We start from the raw sequence: 18,844 nt of genomic DNA, 5'->3' as shown, positions 1-18,844 counted from the left end.
TATATATATATATACATATATATATATACATATATATATATATATATATATATATATATATATATATATATATATATATATATATGTGTGTGTGTGTGTGTGTATATACAGTATATATGGGATCCGGACAGAATCCCGATAGCCATAATCCCGACACCCAATATCACGAAAACGCACAGTCCCGACAGACCAAAATTTTGACAAAAACAAAATTCCGACTAAAATATTTTGATATATATATATATGTGCATATATATATATATATATATATATATATATATATATATATATATATATATATATATGTGTGTGTAAAATTAACAAGGATACCATCCCTCTTTTCTTTTGCTTTCTTCATTCTTGTTATCTATTATCTATGTCTTACTCTTCACTTCAAAGCGCTTAAAATCTTTTTTATATATATGGGGTAACAAATATAATTGTTCTTTATATACAATTTTATAGATACAGTTATAAAAGTACAGTCAATAATCCAAAATGAGGCTCCTGATTATCTCTTCATATTTGCATCTGTAGTAAATATCAGAATTCGGTGCTCCTCTACCGTAGAATCTCTATATAAAAATAAACTACCATTTAACGTACGTTTGAGTTCAGGAGTAATGTTAATATCCACTAATGACACAGGTTCAGATGGACGATCAGAGCGCCTGATCCGCTTTATAGTCTTTCTTGGGGCATTTTTTTCGAAGGCAGACATGGCATAATACTTAGATTTGAAGCGGTGGTGTTTGACTGAATAATTTGGATCGGCTTATCTCTTTCGTGGATTTTGCTTGCATTTTTACCTAATTTCTTATTTTTGCTACACTAGCAGCACTTCCACAAGGAGCATGATTGTGCACTCCAAACATTGTTAGTAAATGTTCTTCGTTCAAAAGTTTGGTAACTGCTCTTCCTTTGCAGTCATTAGATTTTTGAAATTCACAGCACCAGTAGTATGATTTTTTCCTGTTTTTATCTTTAACCATCAGATATCCACGTATGTTAATTTTATCCTTTCTCGTTTGCAAAGGAATCTTTTCGCAAATTTCTTCCATTTCAATGGGTGGTTTAGCACTGAGATATAGTTCCAATATGAAAGGTTAACAGCCAACCAAAACACTAATTATCATAGGCTAGTTAGGTGTTTTAACGTTAAGAACAAACCAAAGTACTCACATTTATATTAAAGGCCCAGTTATCACTGGGTTACTGTTTAAATCTCTCTCTCTCTCTCTCTCTCTCTCTCTCTCTCTCTCTCTCTCTCTCTCAAGTCGGGATTGTGGCTGTCGGGATACTGGGTGTCCGGATTATGGCTTTCGGGAATTTGACCCATACCCATATATATATATATATGTATATATATATATATATATATATATATATATATATATATATATATATATATATATATTCATATATATATATACATATATATATATATATATATATATATATATATATATATATATATATATATATATATAGTTAAAATTATAGTTGATAGATGGGTTCCTCTTGGGAATCGCAATTTAAGTAGGAATAAAATAGTCAATGCTGCTATCATCATCTTTATTCGGGAGCTTTCGACATAACTAATGTCATCTTCAGCCTATCTGCAATTATCATATGTAAAATTAATAAAATCATCCTAAGTACATAGTTAGGAAGATACACTTTCATGAATTGATCAACTAGTTCTAAAATCAACCAATCAAGGAACATAAAACCTTAAAAAAAGACTTATTACACACAACTATATAAAAGACTTAATAACTAATATAACTAGTCACCCGCAGGAGATGATGACCACCCATCCAGACCAGCAACCCACAGACCAAACGGATCAATGGGTCACCGGTAACTGAACAGGTAAGCCCTCATTCAAGCTTGGTTTTGTCTTAAAAATATATAAAGACTCCAAGATTCTCAGCTGGCTGACGTTACTATGTCTGTCCGTAATTTTGAAATTTTCAATAGAAATGGCATGACCAGATTTAAATGCGTGGTCATAAATAGCGGAAATTAGTTTTTTACTTAACGGTATTTTGGTTCTTACCGATCTCCCCATGTGCTCCGAAATCCTACACTGAAGCTGTCTAGATGTGCTTCCAGTGTAGCACTCATTACAGAGTGCACATTGAAAAGTGTATATGACACCGGAACACAAGGGAGTAGGTAGACTCTCCTTATATTTAAACAGTGAGCCAACTGAGAACTTGTTAGTAAAAATTTATTTTAAATCTATGTGGGGATAACATTTCCCCACAACACTCATAACCTCTGTTCTTAGTCTCTCCGAAACATAACCATAGTACGGAAAGGAGACATATAACTTTTTCTTACTGACTGTTTGAATTGTTAAATTTTGACTGTAAATTTTATCTAAAAACTTCTTGACTTGATTATAATAGAGGTTCAGAGGGAACCCATTGGAAATAAAAAATGATTTTAGAAAATTTTCTTCCTCATGAAACCCCAGATAAGTTGAACATACATGATAACATATATATAACAGTGTTTTTATCGAATTAATTTTGTAGATTTATGGTTCGGAGCTTAAAAAATGAGTGCTTAGTCCTGTAAAAGTGTTTTTTCGAAATACTGAGGTCTCAAAGGTATTATGTTTCCGAGAGACCAAGACATCGAGAAAAGGCAAAGAATCATCCTGTTCATTTTCTTTCGTAAATCTTTTGTTACGATGCTTTGTATTTAAATAATCTAAAAACTAGCTTATATGATCTAAATTTTTGAAAAGTAAAAATGTATCGTCTACATATCGACGGTACAAAAAAGGCTTTAAAATCCACAGGACAATCATTCAACCATTTCCCTTCACATTAACATAAAAATATATTTGCCAAGGTTGGTCCACACGGCGATCCCATTGCTACTCCTTCTACCTGCTCATATAACTTGTCATTAAACACCAATGTGGATGTAGTGGTAGCTAGTTCTAATATTATTCTAAATTGTTTTTTACTGAAACCTTCGAAAATGTCCTCTGGGTTAGGGAAAAGCTGTTCAAGAATTATCTCCAGTGTTTCTCTTAAAGGAATGTTAGTGAACAAACTTTCAATGTCGAAGCTGCACATAACATAGTTATTTGCATCTCCGACAGAATTAATCAAGTCTACAAATTCATAAGTATTTTTCAGGGTATATTCATTTACTGTGAGAGGGGCGAGCTTAGTTACTAGATGTTTTGACAGGTCATAGGAGCAGGTATTAATAGCGCTGAGAATTGGTCTCAGAAGAATACCTCTTTTGTGAATCTTTGGGGCACCATACATAATACCAGGTTGCGTTCCTGTTGCCATTATTGCTGAAGCTGTTTCGTCTGACAATATGCCATCCTTCTTCCACTTACGAACCCTGTAGTTAATTTTATTCTCCATATTTAAAGTTCGAATTAAGGGGTCCTCCGACACCAACTCTCTGAACTTAGACCTATCATTTAAAATATCTTCCATTTTCCTTACATAATCAGCTTTATCCAGTATTACAATCCCATGACCTTTATCCGGTTTACTTATGATTATAGTTGGGTCTTTACCTAGATTTCTCAAGATTTCTATATCCTTCTTAGAAAAAATGGGGGAAAAAACTTTGTGTGGTTTGAAATTATAGAAAGTTCTGTATGCAATGTCCTGTATGGCTCGTTTAAAGCCACATCCATGGTCGCCATGTGGAACCTCCTTGTCAAGGTACGAATACAAATTTTCAAATGCTAAAAAATGTCTATAAAAATTTATGCGAAAATGAGGCAGTTTAAAGTTCAATCCATATGCTAGTAGTCCTTCTTCCTTAGGTAATAGTTTTCGACTAGAGTGATTGAAAATAACTTTATTAGGGTCAAGTGAATCTAGAGAGTTTGTTATACCTAAAAATTTTAGTTTCTTTTCGTGGGTTTTTATAGTCTTAGTATTAACATTACAAACATTTTTTAGAGATATAAGATTTAAAATAATAATAATCTAAAAAACTTACAGTAGTGTTTAACTCAGTATCTAGTCTTGTTTTTTCCTTTCCTAAATTCTTTATGGTTTTAATTTTATGATTGATTTCTATGGTCAGAAGTCTAAATTGCCCTTTTCGGTACAATTTAGAATTAAGTAAATTACGTTTATACAGCTTAAAATATAAAAATTTGGGTAAGATTTCATAGCTTTTACATGTTTTTAAAAATTTTAAGTCTGCTTCATTCTTCCTTAATTCAATTGCAGTTCTTTCCAGTTTTCTGAATAGTTGCAGTCCTTGACGGCCATATCTTATTAAAATTATAGTTGATAGATGGGTTCCTCTTGGGAATCGCAATTTATTACCAATGGGTTCCCTCTGAACCTCTATTATATTCAAGTCAAGAAGTTTTTAGATAAAATTTACAGTCAAAATTTAACAATTCAAACAGTCAGTAAGAAAAAGTTATATGTCTCCTTTCCGTACTATGGTTATGTTTCGGAGAGACTAAGAACAGAGGTTATGAGTGTTGTGGGGAAATGTTATCCCCACATAGATTTAAAATAAATTTTTACTAACAAGTTCTCAGTTGGCTCACTGTTTAAATATAAGGAGAGTCTACCTACTCCCTTGTGTTCCGGTGTCATATACACTTTTCAATGTGCACTCTGTAATGAGTGCTACACTGGAAGCACATCTAGACAGCTTCAGTGTGGGATTTCGGAGCACATGGGGAGATCGGTAAGAACCAAAATACCGTTAAGTAAAAAACCAATTTCCGCTATTTATGACCACGCATTTAAATCTGGTCATGCCATTTCTATTGAAAATTTCAAAATTACGGACAGACATAGTAACGTCAGCCAGCTGAGAATCTTGGAGTCTTTATATATTTTTAAGACAAAACCAAGCTTGAATGAGGGCTTACCTGTTCAGTTACCGGTGACCCATTGATCCGTTTGGTCTGTGGGTTGCTGGTCTGGATGGGTGGTCATCATCTCCTGTGGGTGACTAGTTATATTAGTTATTAAGTCTTTTATATAGTTGTGTGTAATAAGTCTTTTTTTAAGGTTTTATGTTCCTTGATTGGTTGATTTTAGAACTAGTTGATCAATTCATGAAAGTGTATCTTCCTAACTATGTACTTAGGATGATTTTATTAATTTTATTAATTTTACATATGATAATTGCAGATAGGCTGAAGATGACATAAGTTATGTCGAAAGCTCCCGAATAAAGATGATGATAGCAGCATTGACTATTTTATTCCTATATATATATAGAGTCCTTTCATTATACGTCATCAAACTTCCGGTCCGCCATCTTGGAGGACAAACAAAGATGCGTTCAGTGAATAGCTGTGGTTGAACTGTTGAATAACTAGCCATCTCATCACATTCACATTCACACAATGCCCAGTTTTTGCGCTACTGTTGGCTGTGGGAATCGAAGACAAAGAGATGACAAGAGTTCCTATCGCATACCGGCAGTTATTCAGAATCAGGACAAAGATACAGAATAATTATCCAAGCGCAGACGTGACTTGTGGTTGACCAGAATATCACGGGCTGATCTACGTGGATCCTCAGTACACTACGCACGTATCTGTTCTGATCATTTCATATCAGGTCAGTCTCGGCTAGGCCCTAAAAGTATCATTATTCCTGTGTAAACATGCTATAGCCGATCGCATGAGTGACTTCACAAGTATCATTGTCAGTTCAGTGTGTAGTGTGTGTGGGGGAGGGGGCATCTCAATTTTTAAACATCAAAATGGGCATCTCAGATTTTCAAAACAAAAATTAAAAGCACCCATATTGGCTATATTAACAAAGGCTACTTGACTAGGTCTCTATTTCGTCAAGGTGCTCATGCCTATATATAATTAAGTGTATATTTATATTTATTTTAATTTGTGTATTAGATTGTGCAGACACATAGGCCTATGTGATGAATAAACATTGATTATAAATAATAATATTAATAATAATAATAATAATAATAAAAATACTAATAATAATAATAATATCTGAAAGCTGGTTTAACCCGAAGGGGTCTTCAGCTTATATATGAAACATTGAAAAAATAATTAAACTTGCGCATTTAATTGCAAGGAGGCAAAACGATCATCAAAGAGCATTACAATAGAGTTTGTCCATCATATGTTTATATGTATATAAGAAATTATAGCATTTGTAACCAAACACAAACACAATGGTTAGGCATGAACTGATAAAAGATTTGACATAATGCAAAACTTTTACATACATTTTGACAATCAAAAATTATAATACACGAGGTTAGGCTAAATTATCAATATTAGTTTTATAATCATAAACAGTCTCTTCATTAGCCCAGTGTTTATCTAATTTTGGACTTAAATGCATTAAAGGGAAAAACAAGTAGTTCACCATATCAATGTATGCAATACTGGGAAAATCCTCAATATTTTGACGGAATAAATTCTGCATCTAGTATGGATCTAGGCCATCAATTAGATTGAGTTTCTGCTTGTAAAAACACTTATCATCACCCGACAATTGTTTGACAAAGTCGCTCTCATTGTCCATACTCGCTGTAGCAGCCGCCATGGTTTCGCTTTGTATGTCCTCCAGCATGGCCGCCGGCGATTCCCAGTGACGTCATTGAAAGGACTCTATATATATATATATATATATATATATATATATATATATATATATATATATATATATATATATATATATATATATATATAATTTAGCACATTTAGACATGTTTTCTTATATTCTAATAAGCCATATATTTTATTACATTATTGTCTGGATTTCCTTACTAACTTCGGGATCAGAGTCTCAAGGCAAAACCTTTCATGGTACAGTCATTGCCATACAAGTATGCTGGACCATGGTTCGATTTCCGGCCGATCAGATGCTATTGTGGGCCTTGGGACTCTGATCCCGAGGTGGGTAAGAGAGTCCAAACATTAAAGTATTAAAATATATGGCTTATATACATATATATACACACATATATATATATATATATATATATATATATATATATATATATATATACATATATATATATATATAATATATATATATATATATATATATATATATATATATATATATATATATATATATATATATATATATATACATATACATATATATACATATATATATATATATATATATATATATATATATATATATATATATAGAATACATATATATATATATATATACATATATATATATATATATATGTTTATATATTTATATATATATATATACATATATATATATATATACATATATACACACACACATATATATATAGATATATATATATATATATATATATATATATACATATATATATATATATATATATATATATATATATATACGTATATATACATATATATATACATATATATATATATATATATATATATATATATATATATATATATATATATATATATATATATATATTCATATATAAAGGTAAATATATATATAAATATATATATATATATATATATATATATATATATATATATACTGTATATATATATATATATATATATATATATATATATATATATGTATATATATATATATATATATATATATATATATATATATATATATATATATATATATTTATATAACTAGATAGATCAATAGATAGATAGATATAGTTGTGAGGCATAGGGAGGCAGCGCCGGCTAACTTGGAACTCCTATTGAGTTTGGGGAGTTTGTAGACCTTAGAAGGATTTGTTTCCCAAAAAGTTTTAATTGCGTCGCAAGAGACCTGTTTCGGTAAAAAAAGCAAAACAGGACCTATAGTGCACCAGAAGAGAAAGCATTGCAAGAGCATAAGCCAGTAAAAGGTAAGTTTTCGCTGTTGGGAAATGTAAGTGGGGATTAGGAACTAAAGTCTCTACCAATCATCCACTATTACAATCCAAAGGTATATATATATATATATATATATATATATATATATATATATATATATATATATATATATATATATATATATATATATATATATATATATATATATATATATAATATAATGTTCAGAAAATCAAGCTACCTGACATGCGGAGGTAAAACGCCAAGTCTTGGGTACGACAGAATATGTTCATGAGTGTTTCAATATTTTATAAGAGCTAAGAGTAAAACAAATATTTACAAGAAAAACAACTGTTTCTAATGGTCCTCCACCTCGTTATGGACAATGTTCCTTGAGACTTTCAAAGCTTGATTGATAATTGGTTGGTAGAGGTCAATTTCAACACTAGGATAATTATTTATACCCAAACACGACTCCTTGCATTTAGCCTATGGACCAGCAAACCATCGATAATTTCACAAAACTGTATGCCAAAGAACTATTCAAGAGCTGCTGTAAAGTGACATTGTACACACATTTTGCAATATTCTCACAAGTATGCCTCTCTCGTATTATTAGAACTCCCGGATAACCCTGTTCCACCCTGTTACCCATAATATACTTTCTATCTCTTCCGGTTACCACCGTCAACGTAGTTGGGAGGAGGGTATGTCCTCGCTTCCCTTTGTCAGTTTGTTTGTGTGTGAACAACATTCTGGATACAATTTTCCTAATAGAGTACCGAAACTTTCAGGGATTAATTGCTATGTTAAGACGCGGAAGTGGTTCAGTTTTGAAAGTTTAGGTCGAAGGTCAAGGTTAAGAAATAAATTGTCGTAGTGCAAGACACAATTTTACTCATTGAGTAGTGAAAATTCCAGGGATTGATTGGTATGTTAAGACGTGGAAGTTATTCAGTTTTTAAAGCCATATGTCCAAGGTCAAGGTCAAGGTAGAGCAAAAGATAAAAAAATAAGCTGCCGTGGCCGATGTCTGAGCTCTACTGAGTGTCATTCTTAGTTTTTCTTCCATATATTCTTAAAATAGTTCACCCTAACTCCATCTACTTTTATTTTCATTTGTTGTTGAAATTCCCACTTTTCTCTCATAATGGATGTTTAAATGCTCAATAATATCTTCATGCACTAAAAGTTTGACTTCATCACATACATAATGTTAGGGTGCCTAAGAACTCTAAATCCATCAGTGCACTACATACTTTTAAACGGTATCTAGCCTTATCATGCAATTTTTCACCTCCTTCTATTACCCTTCGCCTGACTTTTAAGATATCCATTAAGATATCCATTAAGATATATATATATATATATATATATATATATATATATATATATATATATATATATATATATATATATAAAGAGAGAGAGAGAGAGAGAGAGAGAGAGAGAGAGAGAGAGAGAGAGAGAGAGAGAGAGAGAGAGAGAGAGAGAATATTTTGCACAGCTCAAACCCGGTCAAACTCTTTAGTCTCCTAAAAGTAAAATATCCATGTAGCCAGCAAAATATTGTGTGATCTTTCTATTGCGATTTCATGCTATTTCTCAAGGTTGTTTGGTATAATCTTAATTTAATCCTTTTGGTTAATTACCTTTTCTTGATCCCTATTACACTGTAATTAATCCAAAAAACTCGATCATCAATAAAGATATTCATGTCCATGTATCAAAATTCATGCAAACACTTACAACCACACAGACATACAGTACGATGCCATTAACATGAAATCCTCCTTAATTATGTTAACCATTGGTCAGTTAATAAGACAATGAAATATTTGATTAATTATTGTGGATACATATTACTCTCAGTGTACGTGGTTTACTACTTAACAGAACTTACCTTTTTAATCATGAAAAATAAATACGATAAAATTGTTTGTAAAGGTTTTTGAAAAATTTAAACAATGTTATTTATAACCATAGATGTAAACATAAGAGTAGACATTAATCATAGTAAAAAATAAGTTTTGAATTCTCTATGAACTTTAGTTAATGTGATAAACTCATTCCCATATTGGCTGGAAAAGCAAACGAGTGGAAGATGAATAATTGAAGGAGTTCCAATATTTGTTTATTTACTGTAAGGGTTAAGTAATTAAAGTTCAACAGTGTGTAGTATATATATATATATATATATATATATATATATATATATACATATATATATATATATATATATATATATATATATATATGTATATATATATATATATATATATATATATATGTATATACATATATATATATATATATATACATATATACATATATATATATATATATATATATATATATATATATATATATATATATATATATATATATATATATATTTATATATATACATATGTATATATATAGATATAAATATATATATATATATAAATATATATATATATATATATATATATATATATATATTTATATATACATATATATATATATATATATATACTTATATATATATATATATATATATATATATATATATATATATATATATATATATATATATATATATTTATATATATATATATATATATATATATATATATATATATATATATATATATATATATATACATATATATATATAAAATAAATAGATTAGAAAAATATAAAATACAAAAGTTAACTAGATGTAATTATGATAAAATATGCAAGAAGAAATATCTAAATATGAACATGCATTAGGTTCATTATCCAGTCAATAGATAAAGGCATGGCGAGTAGGTTCAAAACAAGCTAATATTGCATTCTGAAATTCCTCAAGAAATTCAAGCCTGAATTCGTCAACGTCAGGAGTTAATTCACTACCACAATGCGATAAGATCAATAACGTAAAGGATCAGAATCAGATCCAAATCAGAGAAGCAATTTAGAAGGGCATGGACCAGTTAATGAGATATTACCCGGAGAAAAAAAATTCAACTTCCTGGCATACGTGAACCTTCAGAATATGTTTGTTGGGAGTAATAGATAAGTTGTGCGTCCTTGTCTGAACCATTTTTATTTTTTTTTTCATTTTTTATGAAAAGATCACTAAATATATCTTGAATTAGTAGATTTTTTTTCCGTGTTTGTCGATAAAATTTATATGAAATGCAAAATCAATTCCAGACCGGTCCTGATAATTATGAAAATTTTCTATATATCTATGTTGGCCTATGTCACAGTCAGCTGCAGCATATATTTCCTTGGAGGATATATGTTTAGAAAATCTATATACATTTTGAAGGTTACCTTTCACTCAACAATTATAACATGTTTATCATTTCTCAGGATATTTCCTTGATTCATATGCATATTAGTGTTTATTTTCTTTTTTTATCGCATCGGCAACCTTTTGGGGTTTCATGATGCTTTTATTTACAGGTATGATTTATGTATTTAGGAACATTGTGAATAATTGGTCCTCTTTGACTATGTTTAGGCATGTTACTATTCTGATCCTTAAAACCCATACTTTATACCGTGACCCTACCTTGTTTAACAATATATGTTGAGTACCTCTTCTCGGGTGAAGTCCTTTTTTATTAAGTTTTTCTTTTATTAGCTCCTGCTATGTGCACTAGTCAATTGCTTGACCAGTATCAGTCATTCTAATTTTGGAAGACGACTTGTAGCACCATTTTTTTTCTAGCCTAGTTAAAAACGAATCTTACCTTTCAACTGACTTTTGATATGCTTGTACTGTGAACTAGTATATGAAAGGTACTAGTTCACAGTACAAGCATATCAAATGTCTTACCAAGTAAGCAAAATATTTGGCAAGAGCATTAATTACCACTTCATCTGAGTCGTCGCCAGTTGCAAGGCCTTAGAAACTTAATGGCCATCGTGACTCATGGTATGCTATAAAAATCCTATCTTTTGTGGATCCTTGATATGACCTAACACTACCCAATGGATTTTAATACATGCAACATAAAAAAATTTGAATATGCTACATTGCTGATTCACTCTGGGCATTCTATATTTACGACCTTTTTAAAAGAAAAAGCTACGTGAATGAAGCAACGCTACTGAATTCTGGAGCCAAAAACTCTGTAGTCTAATCTATGCAAGGCTTGGTTTTTCCTTTTGTTCTGCACTTTGTGTCTTTATGCATTATAAATAATACCTGCCTTCAAGTCCTTTGATCTCTAAATCTGCACAGCCTACCTTGTACTCAATAATAGAAAATTTATCAATAAATGGTAACTAAGTACTCGGTGTGACTTCTTGAGCATATTTGAGGTAACTTGCTGGAAGACATCTTGCTATGGATAAACCTACATGCACTACTTGAATTCCTCTGTTTGCATCGTATATTTTTCTTTCACTATAGGCAATTTATGTTGCTGCAACACCATTTGGTGGTCCTCTATTGTCAATTTATATATACACACACACACACACACACACACACACACACACATATATATATATATATATATATATATATATATATATATATATATATATATATATATATATATATATATATATATATATATATATATATATATATATATCGTAAATTATTATTCCTGTATCGCCAATTGTTGTTGTGTAATTATACAACAATGCTGCTTCATGGCATTATAAGTATGGTGCCACTTACCTGTAATAATTACTTTTCCTTTATATATCATTCCATTCTTGTCACTAATTGTTGGGGTGAATGTTCACCAAATAAGGTTGTTTTATGCCGTTTGAATTATGGTGCTACATACCCGTAACTATAAAGTTTCAGTAATATACTACTCAACTGACTTCGTCGATGTTAGTATTGTTGGTGGATGTAATGATTAAGAATCTTTTACTTTTCGTATTTATTCTAGAAACTTCAGGTATGTACTATACTGCTATCGGGCGAACGGTGTAATATGATTATTATTATTACTATTATTATCATTAAGAAATAATAAAGATAAGTGATTGAATATAGATAAATGAAAATAAAAGTCTAAATGTATGAAAAAATTATAGGTTATTTTAGTTGTCCTCCTGATTCATGTTATTTGTAAATATAGGATACTTACATTTCTAGCCAAATACATGAACCATAAATTTTCTTTACTCGATTTCTAGCATTTTATTCATGTTTTTATCATGAATACAGGGGCAAACCACGCGTTCGTGAGTTTTCCTAACTCACCTCCCCATATAAAATCAATTATTTTGGATCTGAGCGAGAAACCGGAGGTTTGGGATGGTAAAAGCCAGAAATTAAACGAGTGATTTGCAGTAATAGTGGAAATGGATGCAAAATTCTTTCAAAGCTAATAAGAAAACAAAATTATGGTTACTAACAAGAATATAGTCATTTATGATTATTGCCAACAAAATGTCCGAATAGGAGACGCCTTTTAGTCCTATTCCTGATACTGTGAAATCTGTTTACGGCTGAAGATGTATTTTATATGTACTTTTATTCTGATTAAATCTAGGTACGTCTTTTTAATTACCATTGTATAAATCAGACCTGATATACACAAAGCGTGTACTAATTTCTATACAAAGTTTGTCGTTGAAGGGAAGACTGATAATGACCGAGAATATTCTTCGAAATGTAGCGGCAGTATTTTTTATTCAACAAAATTTTTATATTATTAATATTTCATATGAGCTCATTATTTTGAAGCCAGTTTCTTTTTCAAAATCATTAGAGGTAACCCCATTTTGTAGGAGAATTAATTTAGCATGACTGACCAAGTGGAAATCCCCGTGAAATTGTGGTTGTCTTCACGATAATATAAAAATTAAAAGATATGGCCACATCCCGCCAGTGGAGAGAAGAACCTTTTCTCTGTATAATAGTAGTGGGAATGGTAATTTTACAAGTGAAAATTAAATACCTTCCAGAATTTTACTATCTTACTTATCAATTTATGTTTATCCTGTCGTGCATGAAATTAATTTGAATGCATATTTTCCTTTTTTTTTTTTTTTTTTTTTGAATTTCATATCCAACTGATGACAATTCATTATTTGCCAGGGTATTAAGAATACTTTGTTGATGTGGCAATGAAAATTTTACGTAAGTTTAATTTTTAATTAGATCGACAGGATTATAGTCTGACTGATATCATATATGCCTTCCTCCCTTTCAGTGTTCATAACTGGTTCTTGTTCATTTTAACAAATCTCTCTCTCTCTCTCTCTCTCTCTCTCTCTCTCTCTCTGTATACATATATGTATATATATATATATATATATATATATATATATATATATATATATATATATATATATATATATATATACATATATATATATATATATATATATATATATATATATATATATATATATATATTTATATAAATATATATATATATATATATATATATATATTTATATATATATATATATATATATATATATATATATATATATATATATATATATGAATAATTTGATTGATTTAAAGTTTTCAGGCATCCTGACACCTAAGGTCATTGACGCCGGTAACATTTAATTTATGTCTACAAAAAAAAATTTAAAAAAATAAAAGAGTATTCAATTAAAATCATAAAAGTTGAATGTCATAGAAGTTAAATAGTTTTCAGAAGACCTGCTTCTGAAATAAATCTAAAAATGCCACTTGCATGGTAGGTCACATCATTTCCAAGAATCTTGGCAAGGATGAACCTGCCACCCTCACCTCGAGCCTGAAACAAATATCTATCCCTTAAGTTGTTATAATTGGGGCATTCGATCAACAAATGCCTTACTGTTAGAGGTACTAAACAGTCGTCACAATACGGTTGGTGTTGGCCCTTCAGCAGAAACTCGTGTGTCAACCGAGTGTGACCAATACGGAGACGACAAAGAGACGTCTCCCATTTTCGGGGCATCGTATTATACCTCCAAGGAGATATGTCATTTGTTACCTCTCGCATTTTATTGCCATCTAGGCTATCCCATTGCTGTTGCCATTTTTTGCAAACCAATTTCTTGATGTCAGGTAAGAAATCATTACAGGGAATGGGATACCTTCTTGGCAGCAACTCGGATGCAGCCTTCTTAGCCAGTGAATCTTCCTTCTCATTCCCAGACACACCTACATGTGCTGGAACCCAACAAAATTGAACTGTTATACCTCTCCGTCCAATAATAAAAAGCCATTCTAAAATCTTTAAAACTAGAGGGTTATTAGAATTAAAAACTTCTATAGCTTGAAGGACACTCCTTGCATCACTAAAAATTGTAAAATTACCCTCCTTCTCCAACGCTATTTTCTCAATAGAGGTTAATATGCCATACAGTTCGGCAGCAAATATGGAAGCGGTCAGAGGAAGTGCACCTCTACCATTAAAACCATTACTATGTACTCCAAATCCAACGCCAGCATCAGATTTGGAGCCATCAGTATAGATAAAAGTTGATCCTCTATGTTTTTTAACATGTTCATTAAAAAGAGACCTGGCTTCTAGGTCTGACATATTCTTCTTACCTCCAATAAAATATTTACAAAAAGATATCTCTGGTAACTTCCATGGAGGCGTTGATGATACCTTGAATGGAAGTACCTTATTTCTAATTATATCCAGACTATTTAATAATCGTTTCACCCGAAAGCCATCTCGTTATACTGCTGCCTTAGCTATCACATTATTAGCACAGCCTTACGCTGGTCTCTCCAGCCATATCTATTCTAAAGAGTATAAGGGCGGCTTTAACTGAAAAAATCTTACAAAACTGATCTTTTAAAAAAAAAAAAAAAAAAAAAGTACAATATTCAGGCATGTCAGTAGGTTTGGGTGATTTCATTTCTCTCTTCCATGGTATTATTATTATTATTATTATTATTATTATTATTATTATTACAACCCTAGTTGGAAAAGCAAGGTGCTATAATTCCAAGGGCTCCAATAGGGAAAATAGCACAGTGAGGAAAAGGAATAAGGAATGAGATATTTTAAGAACAGTGACAACATAGAAACAAAGCTTTCATATATAAGCTATCAAAACTTCAAAAAACAAGAGTAGAAAAAATAAGATAGAATAGTGTGGTCAAGTGTATCACCATGTAACAGAACTCTACTTCCAGACAATGGAAGACTATGATACAGTGGCTATGGCACTACCCAAGACTAGAGAACAATGATCTGAAATTGGAGTATCCTCCTCATATAAAGGCTGTTTACCTTTACTAAAGAGTCTCTTCTACCCTTACCAATAGGAAAGTAGCCAATGAACAGTTTCACAGCAGTAGTTAACACCTTGAGCGAAGAATACCTGGTTGGTAATCTCACTGATGTAATATATTCATGAGGACAGAGGAAAATGAGTAAAGAAGAGGTCACACTATTCAGTGTATATGTAGGCAAAGAGAAATGTAGCCGTAACCGAAGAAAAGGATCCAATGTAATACTGTCTAGCCAGTCAAAAGACATAAGGATTTTCTTGCAGTAGTATCCCAAACTAACATCAAATGCTGGAGTAGAGCAATTATTGTTATACCCCATTTGTTTATTTATTTTACGTAATGATCTTAGTTTAAAGAACGGATTTTGAGCGAAGCGAAAAATCTATTTTTGGGTGAGATAGCCATGGCGTCCTGATGGAAGGTTCCTTTTTGGTAGTTTCCTTGGGTAAATAACTACTAAGATATTCCCAGAGAATTTAACCACAGGTTATCACAGAATTCTAACTTCTGGAGCGAGTATCCTAAAGGTTTCCCTTTTAAGACATCGTATATCAACAGGGGACGCATGTATTAACGCGCCACATAGCTATCTACACCCCGAACAGAGTTAATGCTTCGGTGTGTAAGGGCTGAGAATAGCTGGGAGCCGTTCCATAGCTAATCTCATTCGTGGCTACTTCTGGTACTCGAGACGTAAACAAACGGGCGCCATTGATTAAATGACGTCACGACCGTCTTCATCCTTTGTTCAGTAGCTCGCCCTACTTAGACGGATTTTCCCTGTGCCTTACTTATCGCTTTGCATCTACGTTATGTCACTACCTTCGGCCTCGCCTTCTTCTGGAAAGTTGAGTACAAGGTTCCAGTATTGTTTAGTTAAGCTCTGACCGTAAAGTAAATATTAATTTCCGAGATAATTGTTGTTTTGTGGCAGAGCTGTGCCTCTACCGGACCCGCCATTTTATGGCGTCGTTGTTGTTATGCATGCCTTATTTAGTTAGCCACAACAACGCTTCCGGCCTTATTTACTAATCGATAACATTAGTTTATTTAGTCTTCATAGCTAGGAACTTTTATATCGTGTTTCGACGCTTTTTATCGGTCATCAATTGACCTCTTACCAGTCGGCTTCTATAGCCCCCAGGCCAGAGCGCCTATATATAAGTGTTCATACATGATTTTATTAGTGATCCTAGGCTAAGTTATGAAGATAGTGGCATTATTTTACAATACTTTCGACTGTGATGCAAGTGTTTTTCGCCTTCAGGGACCATATAGGGGATAGGTTAGTTAGTGTCCCTTCCTAACCTAACCTACTTGTAGGACCCCTATATGCTTCCTTCATCCCCTGCCTTGGCATTCCCTCTGTTTAGCCTTGATTCCCTTACTAAGTAAAGGGATCAAGCGCCTAACGGAGTATTTTATCGCCTCTCAGTCCTCCCTAAGGGAATGACCCCCCCCCCCTTAGGGTTGCGTCCGAGAGTGAGGAACGGCTAGCCCTTCCTCTATGGCTAGGACTAGTCTATGACTGTCCTGCGATAGCGATATGTCTTCTATCTTTCCTAGTTCAGGGCTCTTAGCCCTGCTCTAGGTTAGGTTTTGGAAAGGTTATTCTGTCCCCTGCTGAAACTGTACCCATGCACCGTTTCAGCCAGGCTGCCTTATCTTAGGTTAGGGAGTGTCCTCCCTTTCCCTAGTGGCCGCTCTGGTACAGAACCCCTTCCATGGAAGACTCTTCTCTTCTCCCCTCCCCACCTATCTCTTGTATAGCCTAGCCTACACTTAGGTTAGTCTATACCCATCTGTCCCCTGTCCTACAACTCCTCCTTAGGGTGGAGTGATAGGGCTACCTTGAGCTTCTATGTGCAGTCCGCTCTGGTACATATACCCTTCATAGTGTCCTATGGGGTTAGCCACTGGATGTGTTCTGCATGTAGAGGCCTCCCCCTCTTTGGGTGTCCCCTAGCCCTCCCTTGGGCTACCCTAGCTCCCGGTCCTCTGAGACCCCTGCTTCTGGGTGATAGAGCCAGCCTCTATCATGAGTACACCCTCTCAGGGGGGGATGTCTGGGAGTCCATGACTGGACTTCTTACATCCCTCCCCCTGTCTCTCTCACTATCCGGGTGCCGGTCCCTTGCCGCCTCCACTGTCGGCGATACCCGCCTCCTACCTTGGTGACTCCCCCCTACCCTCATGCCGCCAGCCCCCCGCGTGCCGGGGGACTGCCGACCGCCGCCGGCTCCTGCCGATGGCTCTCCTCCTTCCTCCTAGCTTTGCCGTCCGCCTGCCGATCGGCCACCGGAGTGCCGGCATCCACTGCCGGCAACCTGGTTCCGCTATAACCATCCTTGTCCCAGTCACCAATCCGGCATGCTCCGACTGCCGGAGCCGCCGCTCCTCTGCCGGCGTTCCGCCGTTGTGCCGGCGGCCGCCACCCTGGTATTACTCTTGACTTACATATTGTCTGTTCTAATGCCAGAAAACTCTGCTGGAGCGGCCTCCGGCGTGCCGGAGGTCTGCCGGAACCCCCCGGAGGCGTCAAGACTACTTGCACCCCCTTCTACTAGCTATCATATGAATACTGATAGCCCTACACTGCAAACAGATGGCCTGTTTACACTCTTAAGATCAGTGCCTTGGTACTGTTCTATTAGTAATCATGCTGTCTCTTTGCATTCTTCAAAATTCCAGCATGCTGCGTGTATCTTAGCGCGGCTGGTTGCCGGAAGCAGTTACCCTAAGGGACCTGTTAGCCCCCTAATTTGGGACTGAGTGACCTCGGTCCCAAACTTATCCTTGCAATTTTCCATGGAATTCCATTG

The sequence above is a fragment of the Palaemon carinicauda genome, chromosome 8 (genome assembly GCF_036898095.1).
Source record: "Palaemon carinicauda isolate YSFRI2023 chromosome 8, ASM3689809v2, whole genome shotgun sequence".
NCBI classification, from domain to species: domain Eukaryota; kingdom Metazoa; phylum Arthropoda; class Malacostraca; order Decapoda; family Palaemonidae; genus Palaemon; species Palaemon carinicauda.
The sequence above is the reverse complement of the archived record's forward strand: the minus strand, read 5'-3'. Positions refer to the sequence as shown.